The sequence below is a fragment of the Dermacentor andersoni genome, chromosome 1 (assembly GCF_023375885.2).
Source record: "Dermacentor andersoni chromosome 1, qqDerAnde1_hic_scaffold, whole genome shotgun sequence".
In the NCBI taxonomy this organism is placed as follows: Eukaryota; Metazoa; Arthropoda; class Arachnida; order Ixodida; family Ixodidae; genus Dermacentor; species Dermacentor andersoni.
The window spans coordinates 246,667,911-246,681,261 of NC_092814.1; the positions used below are offsets into that span (position 1 = coordinate 246,667,911).

General features: G+C 45.1%; 1 protein-coding gene across 5 annotated transcripts in view; it reads right to left on the minus strand.

The window, feature by feature from the left end:
• Positions 1–13,351, minus strand: part of LOC126547914 (tachykinin-like peptides receptor 99D) — a 915,613-nt gene that overhangs the window by 245,516 nt on the left and 656,746 nt on the right. For 2 of the 5 annotated variants that reach the window (XM_072284127.1, XM_055063611.2), the window contains one exon: positions 8,702–8,767. The gene's annotated coding sequence lies outside the window, so the exon portion shown is untranslated. Of the gene's footprint in view, positions 1–8,701; positions 8,768–11,552; positions 11,873–12,842; positions 12,876–13,351 lie in introns of those variants that run through there. The other 3 variants (XM_055063612.1, XM_055063614.1, XM_055063613.1) reach the window with 3 other exon arrangements.

Below are 13,351 nucleotides of genomic sequence, written 5' to 3' on the forward strand. Positions count from 1 at the left end.
TTAATATAAATATTAAACAGTACTGGGCCCAGCACCGATCCCTGAGGCACGCCTGAAGTTACCCCCCAAAACCGGGAGCATGATCCATTTATTTCCACATACTGCTTACGACCAGTCAGGTATGAATTTACCCAGTTTATGATCTGTAGGGGTATTCCGAGAAGTTTCATTTTATATATTAGTTTCAAATGAGGGACTCTGTCGAAAGCCTTAGAATAATCTAAGAAAATAGCGTCAACTTGACCGCCCCCATCAAGCACGGATGCGAGCTAATGGACAGTGACTACTAACTGTGTGGTTGTGGAGTAACCTTGTCTAAAACCATGCTGATTAGCCGTGAGTACATTATTTCTCTCCAAAAAATTATTCAGGTAAGTGACTATGATGTGTTCTAAAGTTTTGCAGCAGCAACAGGTGAGTGATATTGGTCTGTAATTACTTACAGAAGATCGGAGACCTTTCTTAAAAACTGGTATTACTCGTGCCAAACGCCAATCGTTGAGAACATGTGCTTGGAAAATAAAACTTGAACGGTGCCGAAACAACAGGTACGTTAATCAAAGCACTTCCATCTGTATCCTCTTCGCGCGCAGTACGTGTGTGCCGTTCGCTACAGTGTTCATGATCAACAGGTGTTGAACAAGACATATCTCCGGAGTGAACGTCTCGACAACGTCTCTTCGTCAGGACTTGTCTTTACCATGACAAAGCCAAGTCCCCTTGCCGAAACGTTGGCTCCACAGACATCTCTTGTTCGACAGCGGTTGACATCCTTTCAGGTCTCCATCTTCCTGCGCACCTCTGTATTGCCCGTATTACCGCATTACTTCACCACTCAGAGCCCCGAAGTCGGTGACCCAGAAAAATGCGAACCCTCTCATCCGGAGTCAAAAGCTTGCGTTTGTGTTTGCTGATAACGTCGCCAGTTTGAGCGCGATGTGATGAAGCAGACCACGCAGGCCTAGGACCTTTCGAGTGCGAAAACATACTGTTTTCATTGGGCTATGGAGCGATCATGTAAGTCAGGTTACGATGTGTTCTTTGTGTACATACGTGATCACGTTTGCAAGTTCTGCGCCTCGTTGTACTGTGCAACTTCCGTAAAAAATAATCAACTATCTTTGACACTACTTTTACTTGAATCGAGTGAAGTATGCGAAGCATGACTAATGAAGTTTAAGAGTGATGTATTCAAAGCCGGCCTTTCCCATATAAGCAACATAACTTTGAAGGAAATCCTTGGAGTAAGAAGTTTTCTTAGTCTACTGTCGCGAAAGTTCAAGCTGCTATTCAATTTGTCCAGAGACGCAAATCAAAGCAGCCCATACGAAAACAACAAGAACAGCATTAGGAAACAAGCCTAGAGTTCGGGTGATGTTCGCGCAACCGACCCAAAACCTAAGGAAGAGCGATACCTACATAAAGAGCACGCAACTGTATAATTGAAATTACTTGGGGCAGATTCATAGATCACCGAATTTTAGTACACTACAGGTAGCACCACAGATCACTATAGCAGCAATTACAAAGTAAGGGTGTGCGAATATGGTTTATGTAAGCTTCCAGAAGGCCATCCCATTAAAACTAAGTTGAAGCGAATAAACATCGTTTGAAGGGAAATACGTTTGGATGCTTTTGACCGAGAAAATAAAACATTCCTGCAAAATCTGACCAAACACTTGCTAGCGTCTCTGAATCCTGTGCATCCAAAGTCCTACTCGGGTAATGCATTGCTTGAGTGACGAGTGACCGAAAGGATATATACATATATATTGTCACGTCACATGCTTCCCCTGCGATGCACCGGGTTGTGAATACAAGACCGTCAACTCGAGGCCACGGTAGATGGATCAGCACAGTACCAGACATGAAGAACGATATTTGAGAGTGTAACAAATCGTCAAATTTTTAGGCGGTACTCATCCCGGTGGAAACGCGATAGCATTCGGTGGGTTTCGCATAGCCATCGCAACTCCAGCCATCGTAAGGGGGTCGTTAGGGGCAGCAAACAAGCGTGAGGGCAGGTGATCGAGCGATCGTCGCGCTCTGTGATTGCTTGTTTCCAGAAGGAAACTCGAGCTGAGCCGCCTTATCTCGAGTATGAGCCGGGAACTTGACGCGCCCGTGAAACTAGGAAAACAATTGGAACTTGGGAGAGCAGTAACGATTGAAGGGAAACGGGATTTCGTTGCTGAAAGGGATCCGCGCTTGCGAGTTAGTGGTCATGGCAGGACCTCTCGCCGATTGAAACTCGACGCATTGGACCATTGATGGCTTCGCGGCTGATGCTTGCAGCCGTAGTTGGCAATAGGGAAAAAGAAAAAAAAAGGAGCCCTTTCTGAAACGAAGCAGCGACCGCAGAGCTCTACGTATACCTATACGGACCGACAGAAAGTCCACCGAAGAAGTGGAGAAAGAAGCGCGATAATAAGCTTTCATACTTTCATTAATCACAAGCTCCAGGTTGGAGCGTCAGAAGAAATGGTAACACACGGAAAGAGAAAGGATTTCCTTGGGGGAAACTTTTTTTTCGTTATTTTTAGGAGATACATAGCTTCCGCAAAGAAAAGTAGCACCGAGAGTGGTAAGATGAAGCGCTTTCCTGCTTTCAAAGATAACGCGACGACAGCAAGCCCCCCCCCCCTCCCTCGCCCCAATGGAGGCTCGAGACAATACATACAAGTACGGCGACATGAAAAGGAAGAATTCAGCAGACGGACAATCTGTGAAAGCGAATGCTCAGATCACGCACACACGGCTAGCCACAAGAACAAGGGACATAAGAAAGCACTTAATCATCTTTATAGTGATGGCTCTGTGGCATACGATCTTTCCATTCTTCTACAAGAATGAATGTGCGGCGTTAGCTGGCAGGGCTTGTCTGCGTTCCCGAACAATGCCTAACCGCCTTCTTGAAGCAGTCGACTTACTCTCTGGAGAAGTGCACACAGCACGATAAACGATTTCAGAACGTTACATCGTTTATATAATCGTTTCAGAGCCCATGGCGAAGTACGTATATGAGATAAGTAAATAATTTTGGCAGTAATAAAAGTCACCGATAGAAAAAATGTAAGGTAACGAGCTTTGCATCATCACTGCTGTCGACGGCTTCAAGGATGGAGCACAGCGGTAAATTTGAAGATAAATGTTCGCGCCACGAAAATTGCGCTTATTGTTGGTGCCGACTCTTGGAAGCTTTAAAAGCCAGAAGCTAATCTACGTTCTTTGCCGTCAGTAGCTGAGCTTGGTTCTTGCGATTCTTGTAGTAATAAACTATTAAACAGCGCTGCCACAAAATAAGCACGTGCCACCAGCATAATAACTTAGAACCCCTGGGGTAAAGAAAGGGAAATCATGATTAATATGCTGCGGCGTATTAATAATAACATGCACGCCGTTTATTTGTGTTGGACTTTCTTCCTCGTCGTTCTCACTTTATTTTTATTTTCTTGGAAAGTTGCAGAGCGCGCTCACTGCGACGGCGCGTGGCATAAACATGAAATAAAATTGAGGTACCTGCCATGAGAAAGTAAACGGAGATACGCCAGCCTAACACATAGAAAGAAAGTTTACTAATTAGTGTAAAGAAACAGCTAACACTTCGCCAACTTGTTTCAAAGATAAATGTAGCCGCAGTGTTTTCGCCATTGGTTGTAAGGGCTCGATTATCGGTTTTACCACGACACTGAACAGCTGTAAAAAATAATTAATTCATAGTAAGCCATCCAATGTCATGCGCCCCTAATTAAAGGAGCAATGAAAGTCAGAAGCACTGAGAACATTTTTTTCACCTTGTGATAAAAGAGCTGGTTTACACGGGCATTAACCACTCAACCACGTGAAAGATTGCGCGCGCCCACCTGAACGACAGATGAATCGAGCAGTTGCAAGGAATTGTAGACATTTTTGCTTCGATTTGCTTTCCAATGGCTGCGCACTGAGAATTAAAATGAGAACATTAAGCTTTTTGTTTCATTTTCTTCTTATTCTGCCAATAAGAATTAAAGCAATGTCAGGCAACCTGAAAGATTACAATTTATGCATTCAGATTGCGCCATTGGTTCAGTATACACAACAACACCGTGGAACTTTTTTTACGGTCCTGACGGAAGGGACCCACAACTCCCAAATCCTATTAGGTGTTGGTTCTTTGGGACTGTGGATAGGATACGCAAGAGGTTCTTTGAGGCATACGAGGGCAGCGCGAACCACAGCGAGTTATGTACGCTGTCGAAATCAGGGGAGGTATTGTGTAGGAGTCCACCTAGTGGACTGTCCATTTCCGCCGCTGCTGATTGGCTGCGGTCACTCGTCTCGTCCTCGCTCGTACAGCTGCATCCAATCAGCAGCGGCCGAACTGGACTCTTACAGAATACCGCCCCTGCTGTCTAAAACAGCGCGTAGTTTGCCTGGTTGGTACATACTGAAACGCGAGGAACAACGTAAAGTAGGGATGAAGGAAGAGGACGACAGAAACACTTGGTTAGTTGATCCTAGCTATTAGTCACATCTCTGAGCTGTTCCTCAAGCTTTTGTCGAAATTGCTCTCGCTACTGGTCGCACCAAATTTCGCTACAGTTTTTTTTTTTTCAGTGAAATCCACAGTGCTTTGTTGATGGTGCCTGAAATATGATTAAGACTGCGACTAGGCTTTACTAGACAGATTTAAAGATGCATTGTGATTGATCCTTCAAAGGGGTGTATAGGTCTGGGGCTATATACGATTACTGTTTCTTTTTAACTTTTACTGCTATTTTATGTATTACATGCATGGGTAAGCACCAGTCTATGTCGATGTTGATCTTTTGTCGAAGGGGCTGACGGAACCGGTTAATGTTTTAGGTTCTCCTGTTCCATCCAAAATTTGTTTTTCAACATAGAGTATATCCAATTCTACTCGTTTATGTTGTGCATGCATGTTTAATATTTTTTTATTCATCGAGACAAATCAGGTGAACGAATTTCCTATGTTGTTGGCCATGATGGTTCGTATCTTTTCACTAATCAATGGATTAGTAAGAGAGCAAGAAAGTTAGTTTACTCATCGGTTTCTTACTCTTCTTTATTTGTGCGAAAGCATTAAGTAGCTCGTGAAGCGGGAAATCAGGCGGCGTGGCCGGAGAGAGAGATGAAAGGAAGGCAGGGATGTTAACCAGTCCTGTTGGCTACTCTGCACTGGGGGAACGGAGATGGGGAATGAAGAGAAGGAAGAGAGAGCGATTGTACAAAAAGTCACGTGGTCACAGAGACGCGCTCATGCGCCCGTGCGTCCGTCGTCGTCTTCCACAGCTTTCTCCGATGCCGCTCATCATGCCAACACTCCCATATTGCCCCTCCCTCCGCGAACGCACTGACGGCACTGGTCCACTGTTAGTTGATGCAGTGATTTCGGTGAGTTCTGTCGTGCGCTCCGATAGACGAATATTCGAATGAGATGGTAGAAAAAGTCAGGTGGTCACAAAAACAGACCACGCAGGTGGCCGGTCTATATATAGCGCCGCGGGTCGCGGAACTGCCAGTCGGTGCGGTGGTTTCGGTGAGTTCTGTCGTGCGCTCCGATGGACGAACCTCCGACTTCGTCTTCTCAGTCAGTAGCTGCGCCCGGCTCCTTTGGACGTCCACGCAAGTGCGCGAACGAGGCCGAGGCACGTGGTGCGAGAAATGATACAAGGCAACGTGAAAACTTTTACCATTGCGTTTCGTAAAACGAGTCGTCATTGGGAAGACGTCGCAATACTGTCGCATTCATCTACGTAGGAATACCTACGTGTCCATAATTACTTTGTTTAGCGCAAAACAACGGACACAAGAGAGACGACAGGACAAGGCGCTACTCTCAACTGACATCATTTTATTACGTCACTCCTTTATAGAGAGCAGAATCTAGAAGAACATGCGCAGTGAGCACCATGCGCAGGAACCACCAACATCCGGTCACCAGAGCGCACTCATGCGACAGAATCCAGAAAACCATATTCAGCGCTGTACAAGGTTAAAGAAGGCACACCATTGCACCGTGACCCCAATGACTGTATGAATAAAACTTCCGATAACTCTCGGGCGTTGGTATTAAGGCTCTTTTCCAAAATCGTAGTACCACTAAACGTAGCTTCGCACTTGCATATTTTACAATGTTGAGCCAAATGGGAATCTGTGCCTGTCGGTATGGATCGCTCATGTTCTCTAAGGCACTCGTTGACACAGCGACCTGACTGCCCTACATACACTTTGACACATGACAACGGAATCTTACATACCGCACCGAAGCTGCAATCTAGAAACTTCGCGTGGTTTCTTTCACAATCTGGTTTTTTACTTGTTTTAGAAAATACGGCTGCACAACATTGACGGTTGTGAGGAGCAGAAAACACTACTGCGATTTCGTATCTAGTGGCGACATTCTTTAGATTATGAGCCACTCTATGGCAATACGGCACAACTTCAGGCCTCTTCTTTTGAGTAATACAGTTACTTTTGTGCCGTTTCCCTCTCAGTTTCTGAAGCAATACCTCAGAGACTGACGTCACCCCCACACTTGGGCAACCCGCAGCCTGCAGCCTACTTAAGTGTGCAATAAAACTCTGGTTCGCAGTCTGGTTCTTGCACATGGGGCTCACTGCGCATGTTCTTCCGCATTCTGCTCTCTATAAAGGAGTGACGCAATAAAATGATGTCAGTTGAGAGTAGCACCTTGTCCTGTCGTCTATCTTGTGTCCATTGTTTTGCGCTAAACAAAGTAATTATGGATTCGCCCCAACTAGCGCGCCAAGGCATTGTGCTACCTAAGTGTCCTGTCCTTCACTTTTACTTACTATTCAAGAGATTTACTTGTCAGAACACACACACACACACACACACACACACACACACACATATATATATATATATATATATATATATATATATATATAGAGAGAGAGAGAGAGAGAGAGAGAGTGAGAGAGAGGTGGGAGGTGTGGTACAGTGCCACTATTTTTAACACCACCTGAACTACGCAGTTAAGGCAACCAGTCACACAAATAGCGCCACTGTACATATAGTTTCTGTTATAATCTATGGCCGCTTTGTTGTGGAGAATTGTGTCTTAAAGGGAAATAACCTTTTCGATTGAAACAAGTTAACTAACTGCTCTAACTAACCACTCTAAAGCGAAAACAGAAAGGCAACGTCCTGATGAAAACAAATCTTAATAACAGGTGTTTATGGAGTGTTTCCTGTCACTGTGCTCGTATGCCTAATCCACAACTATTCTAAGTAAAAAGTGGTTTTGTTCTGTCCTATAGTACCTAGGAAGGAATGGCACAGATCGTGGAGGGGGAAGTGGGACTCTTCAACTCCGCCCTCACTGTGCTCCAGGCTTTTCTCGATCTGTTAATCGCATGCTTAGTCTCCGTAATCGGATATTTCTTCGTCATATTTATAAGTTTCTCACGTATGTTTTTTATAACACAATTACGACATGTAAGTACGCATAAGGCGGGATGAGCAAACTGCTCAGGATTCGTGATAATGAAAGGTGTGGCGCGTAAACGCAGACGTTCAAAAACATAGCTTGTACACCGACAGAGTAACAAGTCAATTTTCTTGATGTTGGAAGAAACCAAAATGAACAGTGTCCTAACCCTCCTTGACCATGAAGAAATCGCAGAGACAGTCTGCAATCGACTTTCAAGGATCCTAGCAAAAGTTAAGCCATCGTTTCTTTCTGTACGACTGTACTTGTACATTTTTGCAGAAAAAGATCAGTCTTTTTTAAGAACAATTAAGTTTAAGAACACTGATGAGACAGATATAGTTGTGAAGGTCATGAAACGAAGAAGTGAAACAAGGACATTCTTCTTTCCTGTCCGTATTGATGGATGTGCCGTGCGGAGCATTGAAATTGCATAAAACATAAAAGGTGCCAGCGACAAAAGCTGCATAGTTATTCAGAAGACTGAGGATCGTGTCTGTGTTAAATGTCGACCTGCTCCCGTATAATGTCGAGTAGACAAATTATGCAGGCAATATGCAATGTGTCTCATTCCTCAAACGTGATGTTCATCTACTCCCACTCCCAGTGGAATGGAGGACATCTCATTTTTTTTTCTTTTCTTTTTTCCCTGCAATAGTTCCCAAACATCCTTGAAGGAAGAACGTTCGTGTTAATGTAGGAGAATTCCTTCTCTAAATCTAGAACAGTTCCTCCTGTATCGATGCGACAAATTAAGCAAGCAACAAGTTCAAAAGTGACAAATATCCCGTTCCCCCCGCCTCTACTACATATAAAGAGACGTGCATGGATGACTTTTACCAAGCCGTTGAGTTTCCTCTCAGATTTCCCTAACACACGTCCGCGGGAATAAGAAGTAAAGTAAACAAAATTCGCGCAGTTAAATTGACTGAGGGATGCTTGTGGTGATTATGATTAGAAAAATTGTCTGATAGAACATCTCTTTTAGGCTTTCAATAAACACCATGCGTTAAACACTTGTTTTTATTTACGGTGACTCACCTCGACGACCGGCTGGTAGTATAGGCGGTACCACAAATATCTCACGTATTTTGTCAAATAATATAACGTTTCAGTCATGAAAAGAGGCAAAATTAGGGAACACAAGAGTCTAGGACTTCCTTCCTGACTAGGCATGACGTACTTGCGAGCGTTTGCTTACGCTCAAAAGGCGATGTCGACAAGAGGAGGAAATCCAGAGCTTACCGACTGAAGTGTACCGGTGCAGTTCCTACACCCGTTGTTTACTGATGCTGTTCCGTGATTTGTTTTCTGTAAACCAAGAGTAAAATGTGGGTTAGGATTCATTTGTCTCTGGCCGACATAAGAGCGTAACGTCACGAGTGAAATCGAATAGTTTTGTCTGTTCTCGATTCGAAAAAACAAAACAAAAATAAGACAAGGAAAGCAAACTCATACATCACGTTTGTCTATGGCAAGAGAGTTTCTTAGTCGCTGCCCAAAATGCGCATTGGACAAGAATAAACCAATAAAACGTAAGAAAGAGAGATAGAAAGCGATGCTTGAGCAGCTACAAAAGCGAACACACTATGGTTGGGCAGACGGCCGCACACTCTACAGTTTTCACAAACGAAAGACGACGCTTCGTGCCTTCGTCTCAACGCTTAGGGGCAGCGAGCAAAAAAAAAAAAAATGATAATGCGAGGGTGGAAGGCGAATGCACGTTGTCGTGTTTATAACAGTTTGGTCCCTGGAGCAAATTGCTTGAAAGCCTTGGATCGGCGTCTGAGAGCTGAAGCAGCAGCGAGGACGATGGCTGCTTGCACCGGCTGCCCCCTGAGCAAAGCAGAGAAGCCATCACGGCGGGGCCTTGGAAAGGACACTGGCAAGAGGCGGACGGCGGACCCCTTTAAACGCGCACCCGCGGGAGATATACCCTCAGTGGCTCACTTTGAAGGAAGACGTAGACTGGCCCAGCGTTTGTCTTTCGGTGCCGCGTCAAGAGAAACCGACCACCAGCGCGCACTTCGTGCGCGCGCGATTTGTGCAGAATGAGAAAACGCATTTAAGGGTTCTGTACCAAGCTAAGTGGTCGGCCGGAACAACCGTGCACGACACCAGGTGATCATTAAAAAGAAAGGACCGCCTTCTAGAAGGAAGGAAGGAAGAAGTGGAGAAGGAAAGGCAGGGAGGTTAACCAGTTTAGCTTAACCGGTTTGCTACCCTAGACATGGGAGCGGGATGGGGGGGATGGAAAATGGGGAAAGGAGAGAGAGAGAGAGAGCACATAGCACAGCACACACATAGTCCGTTAGAGTCCATCACTCTTGCGTGGTGCGTGATATCACTGTCACAGACTTCGGTTTTTGAAAGAGACCGTCTTCTAGAAGTAAATAGAACGGAAAGGGCTTTCATAACCACTATTTTTGCTTGCCAACTATTATTATGGGCGAACTTCAGAGAAAACGGTTGCGGAACAGAATCCTCCATTGTTTTGTGGAACCGTGACGACGGGCTCCGAAAGCTCCGCAGATGTAAATGGGAGCACGGGCGCTATAACGTAAAACTATTCCACTCTGTTTCTATTCCGTGTCTGCAACTAGCCTTTCACAATTGGTAAAAAATTTTTCGCGTCTCCCCTACTTCGTCTGTCTGTCACGTGACGTCCCGAAAACCGCAATATCTTCCCATCTGAAATGAAGTTTACACATTGATTATGCACGTATAGACCGAACCAAAGAAAACAAAATTGTTTGCAGTTCTATACGCCTTATTCGCCATGAGCCTTACGCTATCGGTCAAAATTATACGGACCGCGCCCACTTGGCCTGTTTGTTACGCAACGTCACAAACCCTCGCAAACTAATCACGTCAACGTGAAGTGTGCGCACTAAACAATAGCCGGAATAGGCGGAGACTGTCCCGTTCCGAAAGGAATAGAAAATGGCTGCCCACCGGTCGCTCTGACTCTGGCTACTCGGAGCTGCAAGGAAGAATGGATTTCTCTGGGCATAACAAAATTGTTTGGGTGGCTGTATAACGGTGTCGAGCCCTTTCGGTACGTATATGACGTCACTCTGCCAACTATTTGCTGAACTTGAGCTTTACCGCGATTTTAGCTTTCAGTTGCACGCTGCTGCTATTTTCGACCAGCCACCAGAAGGTAAGCAAGGCGAAGCGGACCAGTCGCAGACGCCACCCTCTTCATACGATTACGACCTTTACTGCTCGGACCCACCGAAACCCACTCCACTTGTGCGCGCTCCTCGTTCCTTGTCAGCCAATTAGACAAGCAACACCTGTCACTGTAGGGAATGCTATTTGCATTTAAAGCAAACAAGAGGGACCTCCTTAAAACGGGGAGAGTGGTTGATTCGGCTGTTCAAACAACGTTCCGGGAACGATATTGCGAGAAGAAAATAGTAGTGTCCAGGAGGTCGGGAGAGAGATTATTCTGCGTATAAAGGCGTGACGTCATCACACGTTTTCTGTCGACGATTCTGTTAAGTCGCATACGTCAGTCAGTAGATTTTTGCTTTTTCAATCACTTGACCGGCATTAACGCTGTAACAGTGGTTAGTAAAAATGCTCTACCATTTTACTCTCATGATATATGATGTTCAACGTATCCCTTTTTACAGCGAAGCTGTATACGGCTAGCCGATTCGTCTGTCCATCCATCCGTCTGTCCGTCGCCTGTACGCCGAAAACTCCTCCGTCGTGACCCCATGCGCATGTGCGAAAAAAGAAAGAAAGAGAGGCGCGCGGTTAGCCAACACCTAAATAGCACAAGGCCTGTTTACTCCGATCCATGACGTCACGCTACCTGGTCCCAAATTTTCATTGACACGGCTGGCGTAATGAAAGCGGTGACGTCAAAATCACTGCTGCCTACTCGGGGTCATCTCCATTAGATTCTATGGCAGTCGGGCCGGGTAACATGACGTCATGGATCGGAGTGAAAAGAACTTGTGCTATCTAGGTGGTGCTACATTAGCTGCGCCAGAAGTGATGTCGTTGCTCTCCGTCGCAGCCGAGAGCGCACGCAGTAGTTTCTCTCCGGTTCCGAAATGGGTAAGCCACTCGTTATACGTACTCCTGAGGAGAAGGCAGCTTTCGATCAGCAACGCCGCGAGCAGAACCGGGAACGAGCTCGTCTACGCCGTGTCGATGCTGCAGCCTGGGCACAATAACAGAGTCATGCAGCCGAGCGCAAGGAGAAACTGCGTACCGAGGATCCAGCAGCCTACCAAGCCATCGTTTAATGAACGGTCAGGATTAATCCATTGATAAACACATGGGCCGCACGTTTCAGCTTGCTGGTTAACCATTAATACGTAATGCTTGTGAGGTGATTTTTTTTCATTGCAAGCTCATTCTTTCGCCCCACATAAAATGTATCACTAAGTGCGGCCTGCGCACCCTGGCTACAGCAAGTCGAATCTCCATGGAATTTTAGTAATTTAGATGTATTTAGGAAGGAAAAGCGCCAACTAAGACGATCACGAGAGGGAGAACTACACAGGACAAGCGCGTTCTCCCTCTCATGATCGTCTTAGTTGGCGCTGTTCCTTCCTAATTTAAGTATGCACCATCTAGCCCAAATGAATGTTCTCCTGAATCAGATGTATTTCTTTATCTGTACACATACCACGGCCGACCTCTGCTGAAAAATGCCGCTGTCGTTTGGAAAAGTACTTGCCTCTCTACCCGCCGCGGTTACTCAGTGGCTATGGTGTTGGGCTGCTGAGCACGAGGTCGCGGGATCGAATCCCGGCCACGGCGGCCGCATTTCGATGGGGGCGAAATGCGAAAACACCCGTGTACTTAGATTTAGGTGCACGTTAAAGAATCCCAGGTGGTCGGAATTTCCGGAGTCCTCCACTACGGCGTGCCTCATAATCAGAAAGTGGTTTTGGCACGTAAAGCCCCATAATTTAATTACTTTCCTCTCTAACATATGTGGGCACGTCAATAAATTTTTATATAGTTGTCGCTGCTGACAGCTTCTCGCTCTGAATAACAAGCTTATTTAAATGTCTCCGATTTTGTAAGGTTATTTTCATTGCTTACATTGGCTCACATAGAGCTTTAACGATACCTATGGAAATATATAGTGCGCAAATTTTATTAGCCTGTTTAAAGAGTTGATTTTCTTTATATTTCACCCATATGTAAGGCGTTTCAATGTGCTGCGCATTACTTGGTAATTTATTTTGCCATTTTACCATTAACCCACCGATTCAAGTTTTCGCCATATATGTTGCGAAGTGCCTCCCGTGTATTTCCAACGGTTTAATTTCAATAACTTTTTCACACGGCAATTATTTTCGTCTCTCCGTTCTGTGTTGAACTTAGTGCGAGTTGGACCATTATGGTGACTTACCAAATTACCAGGCATCTCTGTAGCTTTACCAGTCTATAAAAAAAAAACATTTTATTCATTAAAAGCGTCACCTAGATGCGATTTTTAGTTATCTTGCGGCAATTGTTGCAGACGTCCGGGTGGATATTATTTGCAGTAAACGAGGATTGAATGGCATCTTGTCCTGCCCGTAAGTTACCCATATTCTTCCTATGTATTCTTGTAATGTTTTATCGTGGCTCGACTTAGTTTATTTTCCTGTCGGTGGGTGCGTTTTGCACACTCCCCCTCCACACACACACTTTCCACTTTCTTTTTTGCCTGATCTCTCTATTCCTATTTACCTATATTTTTGCGCACACTTTGTTGTGCACACTTATGTGACTAGTAGCAGTTCTAGTAAAGAAACAATATCTTCGAAGTAAAACTATACAAGCGTGGCTCGTCTAAACTTCGGACCCTGTTTCAGTTGACTAATATGCCAAAAATTTCTAGTGATATCATGAACCGGTGAAGCTGCTTTTTCGAAC